The sequence below is a fragment of the Herpailurus yagouaroundi genome, unplaced genomic scaffold, assembly GCF_014898765.1.
Source record: "Herpailurus yagouaroundi ecotype Mexico unplaced genomic scaffold, PumYag 142, whole genome shotgun sequence".
Taxonomy (NCBI): domain Eukaryota; kingdom Metazoa; phylum Chordata; class Mammalia; order Carnivora; family Felidae; genus Herpailurus; species Herpailurus yagouaroundi.
Window position 1 is genome coordinate 20,139,182 of NW_024412397.1, and position 25,308 is coordinate 20,164,489.

Genomic DNA, 25,308 nt, shown 5'->3' on the forward strand with positions numbered 1-25,308 from the left:
GTGTTCTTACCACAATTTCAAAAAAGAAAGAAAACCAAAGTCCAATATTCCTCATGAACACAGGTTCAAAACTAAAATTCTAAACTAAATTTTAGTACTTAAATATAACAATATATAAAGTGGATAACATATCATGCTAGACTGGGGTTAATCTCAGGAATTCAGGCTGGTTTAACATTTGAAAATCAATTAATATAAATCACCATATTAAAAACCAAAGAAAAAAAATGTTAAACTCATTTGATGCTGAGCAGGTTCAACATTCATTCTAAAATTTGGTGGGTTTTTTTTTTTACATTTATTTATTTTTGAAAGAAAGAGACAGAGCACAAGCAGGGAAGGCGCAGAGAGAGAAGGAGACACGGAATCTGAAGCAGGCTCCAGGCTCTGAGCAAGGGTCAGCGTAGAGCCCGGTGTGGGGCTCAAACCCACCACCCGTGAGATAATGACCTGAGCCCACGTCGGATGCTTAACCGACTGAGCCACCCAGGCACCCCTCAACATTCATTCTAAATTTTAACTTTCATCAAACTAGGAATAAAAGGGAATTTCCTCGACCTCATAAAGGATATTTATTTTAAAAATGAAAAGAAGGCTACACAACTGACATCATAATTAATGATAAAAGACGGAGTACTGTCCCTCTAGAATCAGGAAGAGGGCAAAAAAATGTCTGGTTTTACCGTTTCTATTGAACATTACATTTAAGGTGATGGCCAGTGCAGTAAGACAATAAAGGCCTCGATATTGGAAATGAAGTAAAACTGTCTTTCTCCACAGATAGGATCGCTTATGTAGTAAATGTGGTGGGATCTGCCAGAGCACATGCTGGTCACTGGAAAAATCACTGAGTTGGGCCCCATTGGCTTCAGCATTCCTGCCTATCTCCAGGCATCTCTATGCTGGGCGCGGGCAGGGATTTCTTGCACTCCTCCACAGGTCTCGGGGACCGCCACAGGAATAGGGGCAGGGGCACTGGGACGATCTGCACACTTTACAGGACCTGGCAGCACCCACACTTCTAGAAACAGCGGGCTGGCGGACAAGGTCCCCCTCTGCTACGACAGGCATGCCACTGAGCCAACACCGGAGTTTGAGCCCCGGCACACGTGGGCCCACGGGCCACGTTCTCCACCCATGCCTTGATGAGGAAGGGAAGTTCTTACCACCCCCCCGCCAGGTTCTGCCCGCTGCAGCACTGTGCGCACCGCCAGGAGCTGTTACTCTGCGGGAAGGGTGTTGGGTTTCTGTCCCTTCCGGAGCTGGGACCCAAGTCCTGGGTGTACTCCCTCCACAGCTCCCAGCCCACGCCTTCCGGAGTCACAGACACAGCTAATTCACTAATTCAAGTCGTAGCCCTGATTCGGAGGGCAGCCAAGGTCTCCGCCTGAGTCTCTGCTCTGCCAGCCCGGGAGCCCGTGGAGCCCGTAGGCCCGCAGCCCGTCTCTAACCTCAGCTCTTCTCCCAGCCTGCTAACCCTGCTTCGGCCTCTGGCTGGGGTGGGTGGTTGACCCACCGCGCAGCCCGGAAGCCCACCCCGACCCACCCAGAGGTCCAGGGGCACCCCGAATTTCCCCGCGGATGCCTCCTTGCCACAGCCCATGGCTGCCTCTCCGGGCGGGCCTGCCACTCGCCGGGGGGGGGGGGGGGGGGGGGACCCCGGCCCTGCGCGCGGGGGGCACGGGAGACCCACGGCAGAGGCCCGCCACTCCAGATCCGAGGCGCAGTTCCAACATGCAAGGGGTCTGACCTACTGGGGCATCGCCCGCCAGAATCTTAAACATTTACACCGCGACCTTACCTGCATTCATTCCCCACGAACGCCCTCCTGGTGGTTTTTCTGAAGGCCGCCTGCGTCCGTCCCTGTGGCGCTGTGGCAGTGGAATCAAGGAACGCACCTTCCCGAGACAGGGGAGGGGGTCAGGAGCCTCCAATTGCCCCTCCTCACAGGTCGATCGGAGGCCATGACCTCTCGAAGACCTCCTCCAACCACTGTTGTTAAGTCAAACAACCTGGATGGATCCAAAAATAAATACACAGAGTTCAAGAAGCCTGATAAATACATATATTCCACGTTGTAGGATTTCACGTGTATAAACATCCCAGAAAATGTGGACTACTGTGGCAGAAAGCAAAATATTGGTTGCCTGGGCACAGAGGTGAGAGGTGGGGTGGAGGGAGCAGCCGGGAGGGCGGTGTGTATAACAGGAGCATGAAAAAATTGAGGGCGGGGGATGGATACGTGCAAATCTTAATTGATTTCATGGGTATATATGTATGCCAAATTGTACACTTTAAATACGTACAGTTTACTGAATGTCTAGTTTCCCTCAATAAAGCTATTTTTTAAATATGAAAAGGCCAATTTTTCACCAAATAAATAATATTGTGAACAATGTTGCTTAGTGCTTTCCCATTTCTTCACCACAACAACCCAGTGAGCTGGATACTCACTGAGCGAGCTACTGATTATTATTATATTATGGTTATATATTATCATTATTATTATTATTACTATATTGTTTCTGTGTAATACATGATGAACTCAGAGGCTCAAGGACATTAACTTTGCCAGTGTCAGATAACCTTTATCAGCAAACACAATGTAGAAATCCTTCAACGCAAATGAAATAAAGGGACAAACCTGATTTTATTACAGTGATCCTCAAACATTTCCATTTCTGCCCCCTTCACACAGCCCTAAGAGGGTCTCCCTGAACTCAAGAATCCACATCACTCTGAATTTCCAGTCTTCCCAGGAATGTAAGGTGACACCATCTCAGTCTGCATTGGCCGATGCAGTAGCTACTGAGCACTTGAAATCTATGTGGCATATCTGCAGTAAGATACAGTATAAGATACAGCCCCGATTTTGAAGATGTAACTATCTCACTAATATTTTTATATTGATTACATGTGGAATGTATAATATTTTGGATATATCAGGTTAAATAAAATATCACATTAATTTCACTTATCTTTACTTTTTAAAAAATGTTCATCTATTTATTTCGAGAGAGTGTGCACGTGATGGGGGAGGGGCAGGGAAGGGGGCAAGAGAGAATCCCAAGCAGGGTCCACCACGCTCAGGGCAGAGCACAACGTGGATCTCAATCTTAACGATCTGAGCCAATATCAAGAATTGGATGCTTAACTGACTGAGTCACCCAGAAGCCCCTGTTTATCTTCACTTTTTTCTTTTTTTTTTTAATGTTTATTTTTTGAGAGACACAGAGAGAGAGAGAGAGAGACAGACAGACAGAAAGAGAGAGAGAAAGTGTGGGGCAGGATCAGAGAAAGAGGGAGATACAGAACCCAAAGCAGGCTCCAGCCTCTGAGCTGTCAGCACAGAGCCCAGTGCGGGACTTGAACGCATGAACCGCGAGCTGAAGTCAGATGCTTAACCAACTGAGCCACCCAGGTGCCCCATCTTTACTTTTTAAATGTGGTTCCTAAAAAAATTTTAACGACACATGTGTCTTACATTATATTTCTACTGGACAGCAGTGGTCTAAATCATACCGAGAATAGCAATGGTATGCCTTTCATTATGACAACTTCAGAAAATAATGAATTTTAAGCATGTGCTATCTGGCTTCAAGTCTGCAAGCAGGTGGAAGTCTCTAAGTAGGATGCCACTCAGAGAATCTATGGGGATACCTAAAGAAAAAATGGGCCAATAGAGGTAGAAGAGCAGATGGTGAGTAGAAAGAAAAGGGGGCACAACTGGCCATGAATTCATAGTAGGTGGCGGAAAATATTCAATCCAAACTCCTTTAAGATCAATTTTATAAGTCAAGGCCGTTCTTGTGCTAGAATGCTGCAGGGTACAATGCTAGGGTTTTGGAGCATTGAGCTCCAGTGAGTGTTTGTGGAAGTCGTGAAAGGTGAGCCAACCCAGAGTTGTCTGGACCCAACCAAGGTCTTATCTGTGCAACCATTACTAAAGATTTGAGGCAGTAGCTATGGTTTTTGCATCTGTGAATGAAAATCTTGATCTCCTCAAAGTCTTTGACTCATGCCAGACTCTTGTGCACCATACTGCTCTCTCTACTTCTCTTATTTCTCAGTCAGCTAGAGCTCTGCCACGTTGTTTGGATTCATGAGAGTGTCAGTGAATCTTGGAAGGCCTTCTTGGGCTCCCAGTGCTAACACTTCATATAAGTCCAGTAGGTGATGGAATTGCATGGTACTGGCAGAAGTGCTGCATTCCAGGACTTGTAGGTAGTGCTCAGTTCTTCTCTTATATTAAATCCAGCTCATGTAAAATACTGTTGAAATTGCAAGGCATGGCAAATGTCACAAAAGTCAGAGCCAAGTCTTGCAATAAAATTTTGCTGTCCCAGACTGTTTCCTCTGGAATGCCTCACGCTGCCATGTTGACCACCTCCATAGGTACAATCTTTCCATCTTGGTGGATATCTTCCTGTTGTAACCATTAAGGAGTCAATATATAGCCTCCTTTTTATCACCTTCTGAATTTGGAATCAATGGAAAAACAGCCCCAGGACAGATGATGAGAGAATGTGGCTTTAGATTAGAGGCCCAGAAATCTCCCCAATACTGAAGTATTGAATCCCTTGAACAAGAGAGACATCCCCACAGTGGCCAATAGAGCTGGGCAAACAAAGGCCTACTCCAAGTATAGGCCAGAGTGTAAATATCCTGTGGCATCCCCCAAGGAAGAGTACCTAAGAAGGCGCTGAGCTGAGCATGTTCAGTAACATCAATCAAACTTTATAAGCCTGCAGGAGTAAGGTATGGGAAGAAAGGTCAAGTTACTCGAACAAAAGACCCTCTGCACAGGAGCATTAGGCCAAGAAAATGGATATCCTCTCCACCCCTGCCCCTACATGAATGCATTTATCTACATATTGTCAAAGATGTGACAGATTATAATAAACGTTTATCTCAGTGCTCGGCACATAGGTCTGTAGAATGTACTTTCCTTGATGCAAGTTCTATTCATTCGTTCCAAAAATATTTGGTCAGTGTCTATTACTGTCTCAGCAATGTTCTAGGTACTACTAGGTGAGGAAACAGACAAATCCTGCCTTTGTCGAACTTATTTATAGTCTAGCAGGGATACTGAAAAAATAAATAAGCAAATAAGTAAAACATAGGGTACGGAAGATAGTGGTAAGTGCTGTTGAGAAAAAGAATGCAAACAATGGATGAGCACAGAAGTCTTAGTATCATATGAAGCGATTAGGGAAGCCTCCCTGCAAAGATGACACTACAATGAAGGCTGATGGAGGTAAGGGAGGGAGCCTGCAGATATCTGGGGGAACGTGCTCCAAGCTGAGCAAAGCTCAAGTGCAAAGGCCCTGGGGGCACATGCCAGATGTGCTGGAGGAAAAAGCAAAGAGGTTAGAGTGGCTGCAACAGAATGAGAGCACCAAGTTCACACATATCTCTGTCTTCAAGGTTAATTCAGGTCCATTGCAATTACTCTCGCCTTTTTCTGAGTGCATTTTAAAGTTCAAACTTTTAATCATTCCATCACAGCTCTTAGTTTCACTGCTAACATTCTTCAGTACCACTCACAGGTTACACACAAGCCGTATGTACGTTCTTGTCAGCGGTTCTGAACCTGCCTTCCTTCCCCCAAACCTTGACAACTCCCACAGGGCAGAGCTTTCCTCGGAATCCATCAAGTGCCCCGCATGCGTCATGCGCCCTTCAGAAAGCCAGTACTCAGTGCACGTTTGGTGAATGACACTTCTAGATTGTTGCCTCAAAGAACTGCATGAAAAATGCTGCCTCCAGATGTTTCTGAACTTCTCTTCAATAAATCGAGTGTGGGTTTTCCTAGCAGCAGCGGTTTCTTTTAGAACAAGGCTGACTGTTGACAGAGTTAGTTTATCCTGAGCACAGAAGCCTCCTACCTTTTTGTGATGTAATTGCTGGCCATTTGTACACATTAACGCCCGCACCTCCTACCCACCTCCGCCATCCCCCTTGGTTCCAAACCTACTCACTGAGATGATAGTGTCCCAATGAATCAAATACACCCTGCCCTCTGGAGCTTATCTTCTAAAGGATCATGCCTTCCTTGAAGGTGTCACTTCCTTGTCACTGTTCACATAGCCCAGCCTTTTCTTTGCCCAACGTGCTCTATAAAAACAAGTCACAAAGCAGAATTTTCTGGAACCAAAAAGAAATGATCTCACCTCTTTGACTCTTTAAGTGGTTCGATCAGACTAATCAGAAAGGAGAAGGGTATTTCACTCAATGCCTTCCTCTAAAACATACTGAAGGTCTATATTGTGGAAACATGGTAGCAAGATGCTAGATGGGTCTAATTTTCTCTTTGCATTGTAAATGTTTACAACTATTGAGGGTGGGAGTTTAAGATGGTCAACAAGTTTTAGGCTTAGGTGGAAAAGGATTTAACGTGACTGTGTAATAAATTGCCTTCCTAGGCCGAAACCCCTCAAAATATCATTATATCAAAAACTTCTATAATGTTATCAGGAGAAGAAGATGGATTTGGGGAATTTTCCTAAAGTGCGTGAGTTAATATTATCTTTTTGTGGTGCGGGAAATTTTGCTAACAGCCCTGCTGATTTTCCATTAAGGGTACAGTGAGATGGAGTGCATGGCATACCGCTTTCATTCGTAGATCAACAGTGGAGACAGATTTGTAGTTTTTATCAGCATTAGCAGGGCTAAGCACATTTGTTCACAGGTATTAGAAATCAGCACTTGAATGAAAAGCTGGGCAGGGAAATAGTATTCGTGTAGTGAAAATATAACTGAGGTATGTACACAGTCCACACCCATGGCATTGTATATTCTGTGCGGGTGTTAACGACATCGAAAAAAACCTTGGCAGTTTCTTTCCTTGAGCTCATTCCTTAAATTGAATTGCACATACTAGGTCTTTATGATTACCACCATTGACAGGATGATAGCTTTTTGTATTAGTGACAACCTTTCCGTTATCAGTCTGGTGCTCAGGTTGTGAGATTGCTCAATTTTTAAGAACTAGGAAATGGAGGGGTGCCTGCGTGTCTCAGTCGGTTGAGCGTCCAAGTTCGGCTCAGGTCATGATCTCACAGTCCGTGAGTTCGAGCCCCGCGTCGGGCTCTGTGCTGACAGCTCAGGGCCTGGAGACTGGTTTGGATTCTGTGTCTCCTCCTCTCTCTGCCCCTCCCCTGCTCATGCTGTGTCTCTCTGTGTCTCAATAATAAATAAATGTTAAAAAAAAAATTAAAAACTAGGAAATAAAACTTGTGAACAGTGGCATATAAAAAGTTGTGGTTTTTTGTTTTTTGTTTTTTTGACAGACCTAGGATTAGGACCCAGAGCATCTAATTCCAAATCTTTATTTAGTCTCTTGGAGAATAGATTCTCTTGTGTTTGTCCTGTTGATTCTTTGGGGACTAAACTTGCCAAAGAAAGGCAGCCAGGGGCAGGGTTAAGTAGAAATTAGTTGCTTTTTGAATCCACTGTCCTTGTAACTTGGGAGAAATCCTCACAAAATCTTACACACAACATTTATAATTTGCTGGAAAACTTATTGTAAAAGTCTGCATCAAATTAAATCGATCACTTGACCTACTGACCTTGGAGAGTAACACATTTTTATCAGACATTTTGTCAGATAGTCAAAAATATTTCCGTTGGTTTACAGGTTTCCTTGGAAGATGGGAATAAATTCTAGTGTCTGTGATTTTTTAAAAATGAAAGCATATGAAAAAATACCATACTTGGAAAAAGAATAAAATATGGACATAAAATTCATCACATCCCCCAACAATGAAAGGATTTCATAAATACTCTCACCTCTGATCATTGTACCTACAGTGCTATAGATATTGCTGAACATATGGCACATGATATCACCTGCTGTTCTCATCCCCCTCCCCTCTGAGGTATGCAGACCAGACCCCCATCAGCATATCTAGAGAAAATAATGTAATTATGTCAATTTAGTGGATTTTGATGTGTGGGAAATAAATTAGGTTGCACTTTCCTAAGCAATGGAAGTATATGCAAACAATGTTATGAGTGAGCATTGTGAGTTAATTTAACATCATTGTTACAGTAGATAAATATTATCTAGTATTTCAGTTGTCATCTATCCACCAGAAAAATGAGCATCTTTGAATAAATATGATTTTAAATCAGGACCCAGTCTAGATTATCGGTTTATTTCTAGCCTAGAATTTTTTGCTTAGAAAATACTTAACCTGCTTAAGTTATAGGTATTACCTGTTGTTTGGAGTGAAGATTTTACAAAAGCATCTCAGACCTTTACACTCCAAACTTTGGAGTGATAAAATGAAAATATTGCTTGTACACCTGAAACAAATATGACACTCGATGTTAACTACACTGGAAACTAAAAACTCAGTGAAAAATAGGAAAGAAAATATTGCTTGTAAAACAGATTGCTGGACCCATCCTAGAGTTTCTGATCAAGACGTGTGGGGTGAGGCCCAAGGATCTGCATTTCTAGCAAGTTCCCAGGTGATGCGGTGCTATTGGTCTAGGAACCACTTTTTGAGAACCACTGCCCTCAGAGTCAGCAGGGCACAGTTGAAGCACAATGTGTTTAGGAGTGCAAACTTCAGTTTCAACCATGACAACCACATCTTAGCTCTATGGCTTTGGGTAAGTTATCTAATCCTCTGCACCCTTATTTCTTCATGTGTGAAATGGGAAGCAATAATATCTGCCTCATCAGGTTTTGGGGTGTGTGCATGTGAGACTACATGTGTGTCTGTGTGTGTACCTGTATGTAAGTGTGTGGAAAACGCCTATGTCGCTGGTGTGATTTGCTCCACCAGCTTGGAGTACTAATACAAGTCCATCTCTTTGATATTTCCAATTAATCATTCATACCTCCATATGCTCAATTTAGATAGATTTCCAATACCTGCCACTTGACACCTCTGCCTTGCCCAGAAAAGGTGCCCAGGGAGTTTACTCTGTCTAAAGGGCCAGTGTACCTACCTCCCCGTTCTAGAAAAGAGAACTGGACAATCTAACCAGTCCACTGGCCCTTTTACTTCTGCCCTGCTACACAGGGTCACCACTGAAAACTCAGCTCACACCATCAGGTGGAATTTTTCATCTGCACAATGCCTTGATGGACCAGATTCCTTGGCACAATGGTGTCCCAACTTGAACTCCAAGACTGCCGCTCTTTTCTTTTTTTATTGAAAAATTTTTTTTAAAGTTTATTCATTTTTGAGAGCAAGAGAGTGAGAGAGAGCACATGAGTGGTGGACTGGCAGAAAGAGAGAGAGAGAGAGGGATGGAGAGAATCCCAGTGCAGAGCCTGATGGGGGCTCAAATTCACGAACTTAAGATCATGACCTGAGCCAAAGTCAAGAATCAGACACTTAACTGACTAAGCCACCCAGATACTCCAAGACTGCAGCTCTTTTAGTTTATATTCATTGGTCTGGTCATTTTTCCAAGTGTCTCACTATGCCTGGGTGACAGGGTATGGTGGACTTTCAGCCTTGGCCATATGCTGTGTTCATAGCAGCTCCCCACCACCGCCCTGGCCAACCTCCACACTTTGTTAGGGTGTCAGGACTACCAGTTTTGTCTCCCACTTTCATGACAAATGCCCCTCTGGGTGCCTTTCCCTGAAATCCCAGTTGCCCTCAGGTGGACGAGGCCTGTATAGCAGAAAGTTTCTTACAACTAAAAAGTGAGAGCGGCTGGAATCTCAATTGTTTTTGTCCAAGATGGGGGTCCTCAACCTTGTGCCAATCTACTTACCTCAATTATCTGCCTTTTGCAATTCCACCAGCCATCACTACTTCTACTTCTCCCCATTCCTATGGCGCCTGCAGGAAGAGTCCCAGCACACAGTAGGCTGTCCCTAAATGTAGACATTATAAGGACCCACACAACCCTCTTCTAACTCCACTCTGCTTTCCAAGGTGATAAAATGAGGGTCGCTACAACTGAGGTCACCGCTGGTCCCTTGCAGAAGTTGGGTTTTCATCTATTGGTTACTGGAGATGCTGGGCTTTCCTTATCCCCTTCTCTAGGGAGATCATGTCCTGCCACATCCCTTGCCATTCTGCTCCCCTTCCTAAATCCCCGCATTCTTTTACCCTGGGCAATGTTCAGAAAGCAAAGACCCTCTTCTTCCTGCTATTACAACCTGGACCAGAGCCAGCTCCAAGCAGGCCTCCAGAGCTCCTATCTTAACCCTTTGTTAACCTCCCAACGGAAGACCCAGCAGGGCTCGTCTAACCCATACCAGAGGAAGAAAAAAGAGGAAGATGTGGAAAGGAAGGAAATTTGCATCCACCCCAATGAAGGCGTCCCAGTGTGTGACCTTGACACATATCAGAACTAGTTCTCCAAGAATTTTGGGGTGGGGTTAGGAGCATAGCAGAAAAAGGGAAGAATCTGCCTGAAATAAATTGATGAAGTGGCAGAATTAAAACCTTCCGTCAGTATTTATGTGCACAGTCTTTGTATCTACTGCTTTTTGAAAGCTATTGTTAAGGTATAGCACAATGATTATCCAGTCATTCAATAAAGATGTGTTCAGTGCCTGTCCCATGCAAGGACCTGTTACTTTGTATGCACTATACATACAAAGTATACACTTTGTATACAGTTAAGTGTCCCTTATTACAGGGACACAGGGAACATGACACAAAGTGTCAACCCTTTGGAAGCTTTTGGTTCCAAATGACATGACATCTGATACTAGGGAGCTCCAAGGACATAGAGCTCATGGCATGAACATTAGTTGTGACAATTCAAGCTTCTAAATGATGCTCAGGGTAAGAAGACCACACTCGGTGGTATGGTATTCCCTCTTAACCAGGGGTTCACTTCCCGCGGTGTCAGTTACACACACCCTGCCTTTCTTCGCGCTCCAGAAGCAGACGATTTTTCTTCTGCCACATAGTCAGGAGGTCAACAGTAGCCTGACACTACATCACAACATGTGGGTCATGCACCTCATTTTGTCTCATCACCTCAGCATTTTGTCTTCTCGTATTGTCACAAGAAGGATGAGTACAATAGATATTTTGAGGGTGAGAGAGAAACTATATTTACATAACTTTTATTACAGTATATTCTTATAATTGTTCTGTTTTATTGTTGCTGTTAATTTCTTACTGCGTCTAATTTATAAATTAAACTTTATGGTAGGTGTGTTTGTATAGGGAAAAACATGGTGTATATGTGTGCATGTATGTGCGTGTATGTGCGTGTGTGTGTGTGTGTATGTGTGTGTGCGTGTGTGTGTGCGTGTGTGTGTGGTTCGGTATTATCTGCAGTTTCATGCATCCACTGGGGGTCTTGGAATGGATCTCCCACAGATAAGAGGGATGACTGTATAAGCCAGGAATCAGAGAGATTGCATTTTTCCTTAGGAGGAATTATTTCCTTTGCTGTGCTTTGCAAATGGGGATGATCTCCTGGCCTCCTGAATAACATATACTCTTTGTGATTTTTTCCTGGTCATAGGGATGGTTTCTCCTTTATACTCTGTGTACCAATTTTCCTGTAGGACTGACAGCAGGCCTTTTGAAAATGGGTTAACCAGCAGCAGGGTGCAGCCTGTGGTTATGAAATAGAACAATGTTCACTATTAGTTTATAGACAATAGTGAATAGTGCCTACCTGTTCCATCTGTTATAACTATTTTAATAATCCCTCTTAGAAATATACATAGAAATATATTCTGAGATTCATAATATATCAAGAATATATTTCAGATCATATATATATAGCACTCTCTAAAATGGAGGTGTAAGCTAAATAATAAATTACAATAGTAACATCTAACTTAATATTTAAGTAACAATTCATAATATACAGTTTTGTATAAATATATTAGCTCTTTATGCTAACTCTATCGAGTAAATAAAATGATCCTCATTCTTAGAGATGAAGAAACTGCAGTTCTAAGAAATTCAGAGGTTTGTCTAGAGCAGTGGTTCTCGCTCTAGGGAGTGAGTGACTTCACTTCCTAGGGAACATTTGGCAATGTCTGGAGACAATTTTGGTTGGAACATGAGAAGGGGCTGTTGCTGGCATTTCGTGGGTAGACCCTGAGCGGTGGGAAACAGCCTACAATGCACAGGACGGTCTTTCCCATCAAAGAATTACCCAGCCCAAACATCAACAGTGCCAGGGTTAGGAAACCTTGTCTAGGGGCACCTGGGTGATTCAGTCAGTTAAGCGTCCAACTCTTTGTTTCAGCTCAGGTCATAACCTCGTGGTTTGTAAACTACAGCCCTGCCTGGGGCTCTGTGCTGACAATGCGACCCTGCTTGGGATTCTCTCTCTCTCTCTCTCTCTCTCTCTCTCTCTCTCTGCTCCTTCCCTGCTTGCTCTCTCTCAAAATAAATAATAATAATAATAATAAATAGACTAAAAATATTTTTAAAAGAACCTTGTCTAAAATCACACAGTTGGTAAGATCTGAACTCAGGGTTATTATTCTTAAACCAGTCTTTTTTCTGTTATCCTCAAAGTGGAAAGATTCATCTTGAATTGAATGGGGAAGCCTAATCTATTACATTTTACATTGTGCTCAGCTTCCTTTCTCTTACTCTTGAGCTTCTGGGAAAGGGTAGAAAGTATACCTTGAGTAGACAAGCAAATGGTGCTACATAGTAAATAATTGTTGCCAGTGAAAATGGAAAATCTTTCAGCATAATCCCCTCCTCACTGCAGCCCACTGCACCCCACCTTTCCAATTTTATATAACTCATTATATCTGTGATAACAATTTTTTTGGACTACAAAGGGTGATACAGTTCCACTGTTTCCCAGAACTAACACTAAGCTAGACAACATCTAGAACCGTGCAGGAGAGATGAGAGGCAGGAATAAATGATTGATTAACACGTGTGTGAGTTCTCAATTATCGATGGTAATGGCCCGTGGATGTAATGTGGATTTGCCAAAGCTGCTGATAACCCAAAAGTAATTTTTATTGAGATTTTGGAATACAAAACATTTTTGAAAGAAGAGTCATCTATCTAATAATTACTTTAATTTTGAGGTAAGCTACGATAATGGGTATTTTTTAATTCCCTAAACACACATCATTGTGAGGCAGGAGAAGCATCCAAGAATGTGCTAGTGAGTAAGGAATGCCAACAAAGACTAAAATATGGAACAGGATTCGCAAAGCAATGGCTAAAAAAGCTGTGGTATGGGCATAGCATAGCCAGGGACAAGCGAGGTAAGGCCACGGCACCCCACAGCCGGACAGCCTGGGTGCCAATGCTGGCTGTGGATACCTACTAACTTTAGGATTATGAGCAAGTTACTGAATTTCTCTGCACCTTAGTTTACCCAACTATAAAATAGAGTCTATAGGGGCACTTAGATGGCTCAGTTGGTTAAGAGTCTGACTTTGGCTCAGGTCACGATCTCCCTGTCCAGGAGTTCGAGCCCCACATTGGGCTGTCTGCTGTCAGCACAGAGCCCTCTTAGGATGCTTTGTCCCCCTCACTCTCTGTCCCTCTCCCACTTGCACACACACATACTCTCTCTCTCTTAACACTAAATAAACATTAAAAAAATAAAATGGAGTCTACATAGCACCTACCTCATGGTGTGGTCCTAAGAACTAAACATATTTAAGGATGTGCATGGTGCACATTAAGTGTGATAGTACTATATATTTCCCATATTATGCAGGCATTAACGTGAATCAGGCAAACCTTTGTATGGCAATGTGAAAACCTGGCATGATACACTAAGGGAAAAAAGAAAAGAAAAAGAAAGGAATTCAGATAATTATACCACTGTCCCGTGTATATTTTAAAGCCCCTGATGACTAGATATGTGAGTTATAGATTGCACAGCGAGTAAGAACTTGAAATTTTATTTTCAACAAGAGAAGTTCACTTACAATCACTTCTTGGTCAGGAGGTGGACACAGATGGCCACACTGAAGCAGATTTACTTTTCTCAGTAATGGAATGTAAGACTAGGAAACCCAGTGGGCTCCAGGGCAAGAGAGTAGAAGGACCTTTTAACTTCCAACAAAAGTTACCTCTCCTAAGAGCTCTTGGCATAGCTGGTCACTTGCAAAGAGGAGAGCAAGTTGAATGGGGTTCATTGAGCTCTCTGGGAGTACAGGGATCCTATTGGTTCTTTCCTTTCTTGGAGTAACATGGTTGGAACCTCTCTGTCTGCTGTGTTAGCACTGTCATATCTGAGGTCTGATGAGAGGAATACACTACAAGGCTTCCAGAGGGGAATGTTCCCCAAGGGAAAAGAAGCCTGGTTGGGTGGCAAAGCCTAGATACCCTGGTCTAGGAATACATGGGGAAGGCCACTTCCGGTCCGGGTATGGCTGAGGTAAGAAGCCCATTTGGACCAGCTTCCTTAGCTCAGAAGTCACACGTGTAAATATGGGCAAAAGTATATACTGTTGGAGTCCACATGTAGAGCAGGATTATGATCTCCGAGAGGATCCTACCAGTAAAAGCATAATCGTGGCTATGGATGATGCCATCAGATGGCACAGGACTGGTTATCAATAGTGACCTTGGGGTATTCACAGAAATCCCAGAAGAAGTATATTAGGTTTGCCAGTTCTCTGTCCTTCTGAGTTTTGTAAGCATAATGAATCTCTTTTGAGTAATTACCTAGAGGATGAAGACAATCTAGGTAAGTGGTACATACTGAATTTATGAAAATAGATGTAGATGTGAGTATAGATTAAGTATAGATATATTAATCAGAGTTAGATAGATCAAGAGTTTTTGACCCCAAGAAGTGGTGTGACCTTACCATGCATTTGAAATTTTAGCAGTTGCAGAATAGATGCAACTATTTCATATTGGTTCAAAAATCTGGGTGTGTGTGTGTGTGTGTGTGTGTGTGTGTGTGTGTGTGCGCGCGCCTGTGCACATGAAACTCAAAGTGTGGTCTCAGGACTAACAAAATCATCATCACTTGGCTGCCTGCAAAGTCATGCATCCAGTGGCATGCTGGTGAATGTTTAACATCTGGCTTACAGAGGGGAAGGATGGTGAGTTGGGGGAAGAGTTCTGATTTTTAGCATTTGCTGATTTCAATGCTTTAAATGCTCCTACCTGGTTGATGTCTTTGTGATATCATTGAATGTGGAATTGGGAGGAATATGCACAGTGGCCTCTACTGAGCTAGAGCAAGCTGGCTCCAGTGCACCATTGCATGGGTCCCTGTCCCTGCCCAGATTTGCTGATCAGAACCTCTGGGATTGAAGCCCCAGAGTATGAGTTTTAACAAGCCACCTGGATTATTGTGATGCTCATGAAAGTTTGCAAAGCATCATGGAAGTCAGCAGACTCCTAGGTTTCCTGCAGAGGTGAAAGTGCAATCAGGACATCCAAATAGGTAGCTTTGTTGAAACCACAAATTAAGCCAGGAAAAAGGAGTATGGAGCAGTGTACTTCACTCTGGAAACTCATTAGTGGATGTTAAGGCAGAAACACAGCCCAAACAATATACAGGAAGAGAAAGCAGCCAGAGAAGCAACTAAGATATGGAAGAAATGAGAGTGGAATTTTCCAGGAGTGCAATCCTAAAAGACCCAAGGAGAACTTCTCAGAAGTGTCTTGTGTGTGAGCTAAGAAATAAATACAAAATTAATCTTTATCAAATCATATTAGTAGAACTATACAGCCTAAACACAATCTGTAATTGGGTCAATCGGCATATGATAAATTTTGTCACTAAAAATAGATTAAACAATCAAAATGGTAAAATTTAGATCCCCAAAATTTGGGAGGGTAGAATTGAACTCGAGAGAATTAATGACTATATTGTTTTGTTTATTGTGAATATACATGTGTTATACTGTATTTATTTTGTTGTATGTCATGTGTTTTTACTGAAATGAAAAATAATGTATTTTCTATTAATGTTAGAATTTAAAAAACTAAGTAATTTTTAGTTTTGACTTTTAAAAAATTCTAACGTTAAAAGAAAATAAATTATTATTTTATTGTAAAAACCACATAACATAAAATACCCTACCTTAACCGGTTTTAAGTATATGGTAGTGTTAACAAACACTATGCACATTGTTGTGCAACAGATCTCTAGAACTTTTCATCTTGCAAAACTGAAGCTCTTTGCCTATTGAATGACTCCCCTTACTGCTTCCCCAAGCCCTTGGCAATCACCATTCTACTCTCTGTTTTTATGAATTTGACTACCTTAGGTACCTCATATAAGAATTATGCAGTATTTGTCTTTTTCTGACTGGCTTATTTCACTTAGCATAATATCCTATGAATCATTCATATTGTAGCATATGATAGGATTTCCTTCTTTTAAAAAAAAATTTTTTTTAACATTGTATTTTTTTGAGAGACAGAGACAGAGCGTGAGCAGGGGAGGGGCACAGAGAGAGAGGGAAACACAGAATCCAAAGCAGGCTTCAGGCTCCGGGCTGTCAGCACAGAGCCTGACTTGAGGCTCAAATTCATGAACTGCAAGGTCATGACCTGAGCCAAAGTTGGACGCTTAACTCACTAAGCCACCCAGGTACCCCGGATTTTATTCTTTTTTTAAGGGCTGAATAATACTACTGTGTATGTATATACCACATTGTCTTTATCCATTCATTTACTGATGGACATTTAAATTTTTTTTTTTCAACGTTTATTTATTTTTGGGACAGAGAGAGACAGAGCATGAACGGGGGAGGGTCAGAGAGAGAGGGAGACACAGAATCGGAAACAGGCTCCAGGCTCTGAGCCATCAGCCCAGAGCCCGACGCGGGGCTCGAACCCACGGACCGCGAGATCGTGACCTGGCTGAAGTCGGACGCTTAACCGACTGCGCCACCCAGGCGCCCCTACTGATGGACATTTAAATTGTTTCCACCTCTTGGTTCTCATGAATAATACTGCCACAAACATGGGTGTGCAAATATCTTTTTGAGATCCCGTTACCAATTCCTTTGGATATATAACCAAAAGTTAAAAAGGGAAAGCTATTATTATTAATTAAATATCAATTATTAACAACACAAAAGTAAATATATATACATATATATTTTTAAAGTCATAGCTGGAGTTTTGATGAAAATTGATGGAATCCTTCATTATGCCTGTGCAGAATACAAGGTTAGGCACTGGAACAATGAAGAACTTTGAAACAGTCTCTGCCCTCTAAAGGTTTAGAGTCTAATTGATGAAGCAACACCAACACATAAATAAATAAATTATAATCGTTTGTTTCAAAAGTAAATTAGTTCAGGGGCACCTGGGTGGATCAGTCAGTTAAACATCCAACTCTTGATTTTGGCTCAGGTCATGATCTCATGGTTTATGAGATCAAGGCCCGGTGGGCTCTATACTGACAGTGTGGAGCCTGCTTGGGATTCTCTCTCTCCCTCTCTCTCTCTCAAAATAATAATTAAAAAAAAAACATTTAAAAGTAAATTAGTTCATCATATTAATTACTGGTGCAAGTACAAATTGGTCAATCCACTCTGGAAAACTGTCTGGCAATGTCTACTGAAACTAAAATGTGCCTACTTGTGACCCAACAATTGTAGGTATATAACAGGATATCGTAGGTATATACTCAAGATAAATAACTGCATCTATCCACCCAAAAGACATGTACAGAATTTTCAAGGTTGTTCTACTCATAGCAGTCAAAATTTGGAAAACGTGAATTTGAGGGGGTGTTGAATGGATAAAAAAATTGTTGTATATTACTCAAATGAAATACTATACAACAATAAAAAAGAACAGCCTGCTTCTATACACAACTACGTGGGTGAATCTTACAGATGTAATTATAAGCAAAATAAGCTAGATGTACGTGGACTGGATGATTCCAAGTTCAAGAATAGGCAAAACTAATTTCTGGTTGTACAAGTCACAGACATGGATAAGGACTGTGAAGGGGAAGGAGATAGCCTTCTGGGTTGCTGAAAATGTTCTATATCTTGATCTGGGTGGTGGTTACACTGGTATGTGTGCATGTAAAAATTTACTAAGCTTTGTAGATTTTTCCTTTTTACTGTATGTATGTTGTACTGCAATTTTTTAAAAAAGTTTTTGTTCTAAATAAGTGAGTTAGTTTCAGAGGAGGAAGTGACGGGGAAAGATCAAGAAGTCAGAGTATACCTCAAAGGGGAAATAAGAATTAAGCTGGATTTGATAAAAGGTAGGAATTATTCAAGGGAATTGCATGAGGGAGGTCAGTTCAAGCAATAGAAAATATGGGAAGAAATACGTAGTGGCACAGAAGTTCAGAAAGCTTGGCAGACCTTGGGCTTGTCTCTCCAACATCCATCTTCCCTTCCCCTCTGAACAGAAGCCTTGTGGGTCCTATACTGTGGGTTGGGTATGACTGGCTTCACCTCAGCTCCAAGAGGGGGCCTTAACTGGTTTGAGCCTTATCAATATAATCATTTAGGGATTGATGTAAACCAGTCATTCCAATGGTTTGGTTCAAAAGCAGGCATCTTCCTAACATGGTAGAGTTAGAGTTCAGCTGAGGCTTTAGTATCAAAGCTTAGGAAGGACAAGGAACTATTGAAAGCAAGCAAAAAAGTTTATAGCTTCAGTTTTTGATGGTAACCATTTTGGGGAACATGAGGGAGTTGCCTGATGTAGAAAGTTGGGCTGAGTTGACAGGAATGTGGAGAAACAAAGCTGAAGCCCTGAATGATGGCACCGGATTTTTTAGGTTTGCAGGCACATTATTGTTTAAATCCACTTTGAAATATCCACTTGGAATGGATTTTTATGCTGCTTTGTAACCCAAATAACGTTTCTAATAACCTAGGCACAACACCTCTTGAATGATTTCTTCTAGTTTCCACAGCCATAGCCACAGCCTTCCTTCAGACTCTCACAACACTGGTTGAGAGAAGTGCAACGACTTTCTAACCTGGTCTCTGCCTTCCTTTTCTTCTTACCTTCATCATCCTCCATGTTGCTCCCCAAATGATCTTCTCAGGCATATCTGATCACTGCTGCTAGGTGCATGACCCTACAGGCTCCATGCATTGGGAATAAAGGCTAATGGGTCCAAGTTTGCCAACTGAGTTTTACATTTATTTTTGATAGAAAAAGAAACAGAGCATGAGTGGGGGAGCACAGAGAGAGAGGAAGACACAGAATCTGAAGCAGGTTCCAGGCTCCAAGCGGTCAGCCCAGAGCCCCACGTGGGGCTCGAACTCATGAACCATGAGATCATGACCTGAGTCAAAGCTGGTTAAGCCGAAGTTGGATGTTTAACCGACTGCGCCCCCTAGGCGTCCTGCCAACTGAGTTTTTAATACCTTAGTTCTACTCACGAACAAGACCCTTAGTATCCAGCCAGATTTTGTCCGAGCTAGCACTTCAGCCCAGAACATGCTTCGCTCTCTATCTGCTTAATAAGAATACCACTTCTCCTTTCCACATCCAGCTCTAAACTTGTCTCAGAATTCTAAGTGTTTAGGTTTCTCCATCTGATAACTACTCATTAGGCTACAGTCTGGTAGGACAATTTTATGTCATGATAGCTCCCAGTTCAGTGCGTTAGGGAGTTGGGGTGTTTTATCTGTCTGGCCTACCCACTACAGTAGGATGCGAGGAGGTCAGGGGCCTTGTTTTTTCATCTTGAATGACTCACTGCATCTTGCCTAGCTCTTTTCATAGACAATAAAGGTATGCTATATAGTTAGTTGACTAGAGACAAAACTTCCTCTAGGGAATGACTTGGAGACAGTTACAGGGTAAGTGGGAGCAGTGAGGGGAGTATAGCTGTTGAAGGAGTTTTAGAAATGCAGGTTAAGTATATTAAGTTTAACCAGTTTTAGTGCACTTTTGAGTAGATGAAGGTTTCTCTTGCTGTTTTTCTAAAATCCCTTGTATTCTTTCCACATTGTTTATTTTTTAAACCATTTATCTTTTTATTCATCTCCTTTTCTTTTGTGGGGGGTGGCTGTTGGTTATGAAATAGTATGCAACTTGAGAAGAGAAGAAATAGAATTAAGAGGTGGTTTGCTTTCATTTCTCTTCTCCAACGCGATTATTCAGGTATTCAGGAATACCTTTGCTAGCAAAGCAATGAAGCCCATATACTAAAGTAGTGGCTTTAGATATTTTTTATAGTAACCTCTTAGGCACATACCATGTTGTATATACACACCTGGAACAGACTTTTGTAAAACAACACTCACTCTTAATTCATGCCATGTATGTTGGTCTTCTCTATGTTGTTCTGTCTTACTTTGAACAAACCCAGTAAATCCATTTCATGACCATTAAAGAGTTGAGATCTGAAAATTGAAAACCGTGACACTAAGGAGTAGATACTATACTTGCTAGGTCACAGTCAGTGGATGAACACTGTGCCAAAGTACATCTGCTAATACTATTACATTTAATCTGTCACAATAACTTTATGATAGACTATTATACCCATGTGACGGATGAATAAACTGAAGCTTGGGGATACTTGGGGGTTATGACATGGAAGAGCTGAGACTCAGACACAGGTAGACCATGCTTCTGTTAGAACTCAGTGGCATGTGCCATGGCTTGAGGTCACAGCCAACTGTGGAAAAGATCCGCACATGTTGATCTTTTAAATCGGAAGCACACGCAAGGGAGGATGAGACCACCAGGGTGCAGACAAAATGGTCAATACACAACAACTTTGTTTCCCCTCTGGAACTCTATTTCTGCCCTATTTTCTCAATCTGCAAGTCCTTCCCCACATGAAAAAACCCTTAAAATAGAACATTCAAACTACTGCAGAGAAAATAATTTTATGATTAGAAGGAAAACTTTCAGAAGGCTGGCACTAAAGTTTTTGAGTCCTCTTTAACAAAATTCTGTGGACACTAAGAATGAAAGCTTTATTTATTTATTTATTTATTTATTTATTTTACCTTCCGTTTTCCAAAACCCCCGAAACATCTAAAAATAGATGAAATAAAAATTCTGTGCTATTGTGTGCCTATATCCAATAAGGAAGGTTTGTTATGGTTTGTTAACCATATGGTTTGTTGGGGCACCTGGGTGGCTCAGTCGGTTAAGCGTCCGACTTTGGCGCAGGTCATGGTCTCATGGTTCATGAGTTCGAGCCCCAAGTCAGACTCTGTGCTGACAGCTCAGAGCCTGGAGCCTGCTTCAGATTCTGGGTCTCTGCCTGGAGCCTGCTTCAGATTCTGGGTCTCTGCCTCTCCCCCAGTCGTGCTCTGTCTCTCTCTCAAAACTAAATAAACATTAAAACAATTAAAAAAAAACCACCGTATGGTTTGTTAAGGTTATTAAAGTCATGGCACATGCCACTGAGCTATAAGCAGAAGCATGGTTTATCTGTGTCTGAATCTTAGCTCTGCCAGGTAGTGGCTTTGTGACCTCAGGAAAATTATTATACGTCCAAGCCCTGGTGTTCTCATCCATAAAATGTTATAATAGTGAAGCAATACTATGACAGCACCTCTTAACACATTCATAACAATGAAGTGACTGCTTTCACGATTGGGTAAATTAAGGCAATTATCCCTTAGGGTCTAGGATTCAGGTGACAAGGGGCCGGTGGCCTGTTGGCCTGTTTCAAATCACACTGAACATTCACTGCCAACATTTGCCAATAATGATATCAGGGTAAAATGAAACCTTAAAGAGAGCCGGATTTGAAAAGGTATGACAGCTGCACTCTTCAGTATAAAGTGTGCATCTTAAGAATAAAGATAGATTCTTGATCCACCTATTTAACAAATAGTTATCAAACACCTCCAGATACCACCACCAATGCCAGACATTGCATTAGGTGTGGGTACATAGAGCGAACAATATTCATGCAGTCCCTGCAGTATGGAGTCTACAGTCTGGTGGAGAAGACAGGCAATATAAAAGTAAACGTATTAACAAAAGGATCCCAATTGGGAAAAGTGCCACTAAGGACATAAAGCTGATGTGGCAGAGACTAATAAGAGGGATGCTCACTTTAGACAGAATAGTTAGGAAGGGCTCTAGGAAGAGGTGATATTTAGGCTGAGACCAGAAGGATGTTAAGGGACCAGCTGTGTGAACAACCAAGAGAAAAATCCTGGGACCAGTAAATGCAAAAGGCCCTGAGTATGTGGGACTGTGTATCATGATGCTCTGGACTTCTTCCACACACACTGACTAATCCCTTCTCTTCTGTCCTGCCTGCTGCTTTTCTGACTCAGCCTTGCAGTGCATGTGGGGCTCCAGTTCAGGGTCCTTGATGATTGCGTCCTTTGATATATCAACCTAAAATTATTCCAGGAGTCCTTCCTTTTCCACATATATTCCACAGGCTGTACCTTGCTCACTGTGACTTCGCCATTCATTCTGATTTTGTTACCTACATTTTTGCCTTAGGGCCTGACAGAAGAGATGTTGATACAAAGTAGACTCTCAAATATTATTTGCTAAATTTTTTGATGCATTTCATTAGATCATCAAGGAACTGTTATTTTTGTTTGTAGTTTTGTCTGCTTATTTATTTTAATATGGGCAGGATTGGGGGAGATCAAACGGGTGAAATTTGAAGAAGAATGGTACGGCTTTCTAGAGTGGCATTCAGTTACTGGAGGGCTACTTCTGCCTCTGTAATTCATTAGTGATGTGACCTTGGACAAGCCATCCCACTTGAACCTTGACATCTTGAACCAAACTCCAGGATTTGGTCCAAGCACCCTTCAATGTCTGTTCTTTTCTATGACTCATTGGGCTTCAATATTGGCCACTCCTTCCACATTCCTAGGAAATAAATGTTATTTTTAGACATCAACTTAGTTTATGCAATAATTATACCTTACATTTCATAAGAATTTGTCATTTTCAGAGTATGTTAATCTCTACCAATTCATTGGATTTTAACCAGTCATGTAAAGTATGGAAGACAAGTTATTTTTTTTTTTTTTACATGTGACAAGATGTGAAATTTGTCCAAGGTCACAACACAGTAGAAAGGGGAATGACACTTGTATATACTGTCCTGACTGTATGTGGCACAATTAATTGGATAGAATCCCTACCGTGTGAGTGGAATAGTGTTTATGCCCTAGAATAGTGATGACTCCTTTTTTTTTTTTTTTTTGATGTTAAGGATTGTTTTGAAATGCTGAAATCAAAAGAATCTTTTTTTTCCCCATAAAGTTTTTAGTTGTAAGAATCAGAAAAGTCCTCAGGTTAGCTCACTTAGGGAAGGGGAATATGGCAGGAGTAGCAGTCTTATGGACAGGAGGCAAGGTGGCCTCTATAATAAATGGGAATAAACTTTATAATAAATGGTAAATAAACTCATTTCTTCCTAGGACTCAACTGTCTACTTTTCTCAGAACTTCTAAGATCTTTCTTATCTAAAGAGCAGTTCTCTCTGCTTACTCATGGTTCTTGCTTCCCTATAACCATGGCTCACATGGCTTGGCTTCCTGACACTCTGGCCAGCTGACTCCAACAAGTCAGATCATAGACCACTCCTCTTTTAGTTCCTGTGATCCAATCAGCTGGGGCTGGTGAAACTGGGACAGGAAGGTTATAGAAAGGTCATATGGTACCCACATCAAGTTCTACCTCTGCATCAGGACTTAAGGACAGGATTTTTAAGGAACAGAGTCCATAGAATGGAGCAGGCATCCCCAAACCTATCTGCTACACTTACCTATTTATCCAAGTTTCACAAAATTTTACTGAGTCTTCCTTTCTAAGGTGTCTCCAATCTTCGTAAGCATAACTTCGTAGATATACCTATTCTTCTTATAGTTCATGGAAAACAAAACAAAACAAAACAAAACAAAACAAAACAAACAATCCACATTTGTCCCTTAATTTAAGATAGGAAGGGTGGTTGCATGGTTTTCTGACTGTGGGATGCAGTTAAAAAAAAGTGCTAGCAATCACTTGGGGGCAATGAGGTCCCCCACCTGATCCTGTCAATTGTTTCTGGACAGATCATTTATTCCCCTTGAAATTCAGGAAAGGGAGGCTTTTGCAATCTAACTAGAAACTAGAAAGAATCTTAAGGGATTATCTAATCTAGCCTCTGTATTTTACAGTAAAACACATTGACCTCAAGCCTTAGGTCACAGAGTTGATTAGAGGTAGAACCAATGGAATACTTCTCGTAAACAAATGTTTGTGAAGTTTTTATTACATCATCTCAGTACAGCCCTGTAGAGGCTTACTCTGAGAATCACAGATAATGATTGTAATAATGCAGCATAAAGTAGTGTCTACATGTAAACTTTAAGATGAGAACATGGAATGGGGATGGAAAACAGGAATCTTCACAATGTGTGAATAGACAGGAAACAACCTAAAAATGCTCTAATTCTTGTTTTCTAAAAGGTTACATATAAACAAAAGATCTTGAAGATTGATCTGAACTCTCTTACTGCCACAAAATTGCATCAGAAAATGGAGATTAGGGACGCCTGGGTGGCGCAGTCGGTTAAGGTCCGACTTCAGCCAGGTCACGATCTCGCGGTCCGTGAGTTCGAGCCCCGCGTCAGGCTCTGGGCTGATGGCTCAGAGCCTGGAGCCTGTTAATGATTCTGTGTCTCCCTCTCTCTCTGCCCCTCCCCCGTTCATGCTCTGTCTCTCTCTGTCCCAAAAATAAATAAACGTTGAAAAAAAATTAAAAAAAAAAAAAAAAAAAAAAAAGTTAGGCAGTTCCTGCACTGCTGCCAGATGGTATAGGAATGTGGTTGAATGTCAACTCTGATCCTAGACTGCCTGTCTTCAAAGGTGAGTGCTATCACTTATTAAAATTGTGTACTTTTAGGCAAGTTTGTATCATTTTCCAAAGTGCCCTGGGTCAAGCTACTCAACATTGCTTGCTTCTGATTCTCTGTATGTAAAACATAAAAGATGTCATATAAATATATATAAATATAACAAAATTGTAAGACATACTCTATAGAGTCATTCGCAGGATTAGAACAGCCAATACTTGAGAAATTCTTGAACAGTGTTTGGCACATAGTAAAGCCACTATGTAAGTGTTAACCTATCATCATTATTACTCTTTTCTCCGGTGGGAGTACAATTACACTGGTGGAATAGAGAAATCTCCATTTAAAATCCCGTGGGCTAGATTAGTGATATCAGTTAGTTTAGCTGGAATTAGAGATGGAAAGGGAAATTTTCTTCTCTGGTGACCCCATCTTTATCCCTTTAACTCGGGAAATTCGGAAGGTGATCACGATTTGCATGCCACAGACGAGAAAGCAGGCTAGAGAAGGTAACTGCTCGCCCAGAACTAGAAGTTGAGTCAGTAGTGGTTCAAGGTACAAACTCGACTTGTCTAAGACGCTATAACCTAAAGTCTTCTCCAAGGGAAGACTTTCTGGACTTAGGAAGT

The 25,308-nt window shown here is 41.7% G+C and overlaps 1 long non-coding RNA gene across 1 annotated transcript in view; it reads right to left on the reverse strand.

The window, feature by feature from the left end:
* Positions 1 to 1,806: 1,806 nt before the first annotated feature.
* LOC121032629 (uncharacterized) overlaps positions 1,807 to 25,308 on the reverse strand; it is a 24,048-nt gene continuing 546 nt past the window's right edge. Inside the window, exons 2-3 of the long non-coding RNA XR_005791397.1 lie at positions 23,608 to 23,701; positions 1,807 to 2,012 (exon numbers count right to left, since the gene is read on the reverse strand). This is a non-coding gene — a long non-coding RNA (uncharacterized LOC121032629). The remainder of the gene's footprint in view (positions 2,013 to 23,607; positions 23,702 to 25,308) is intronic.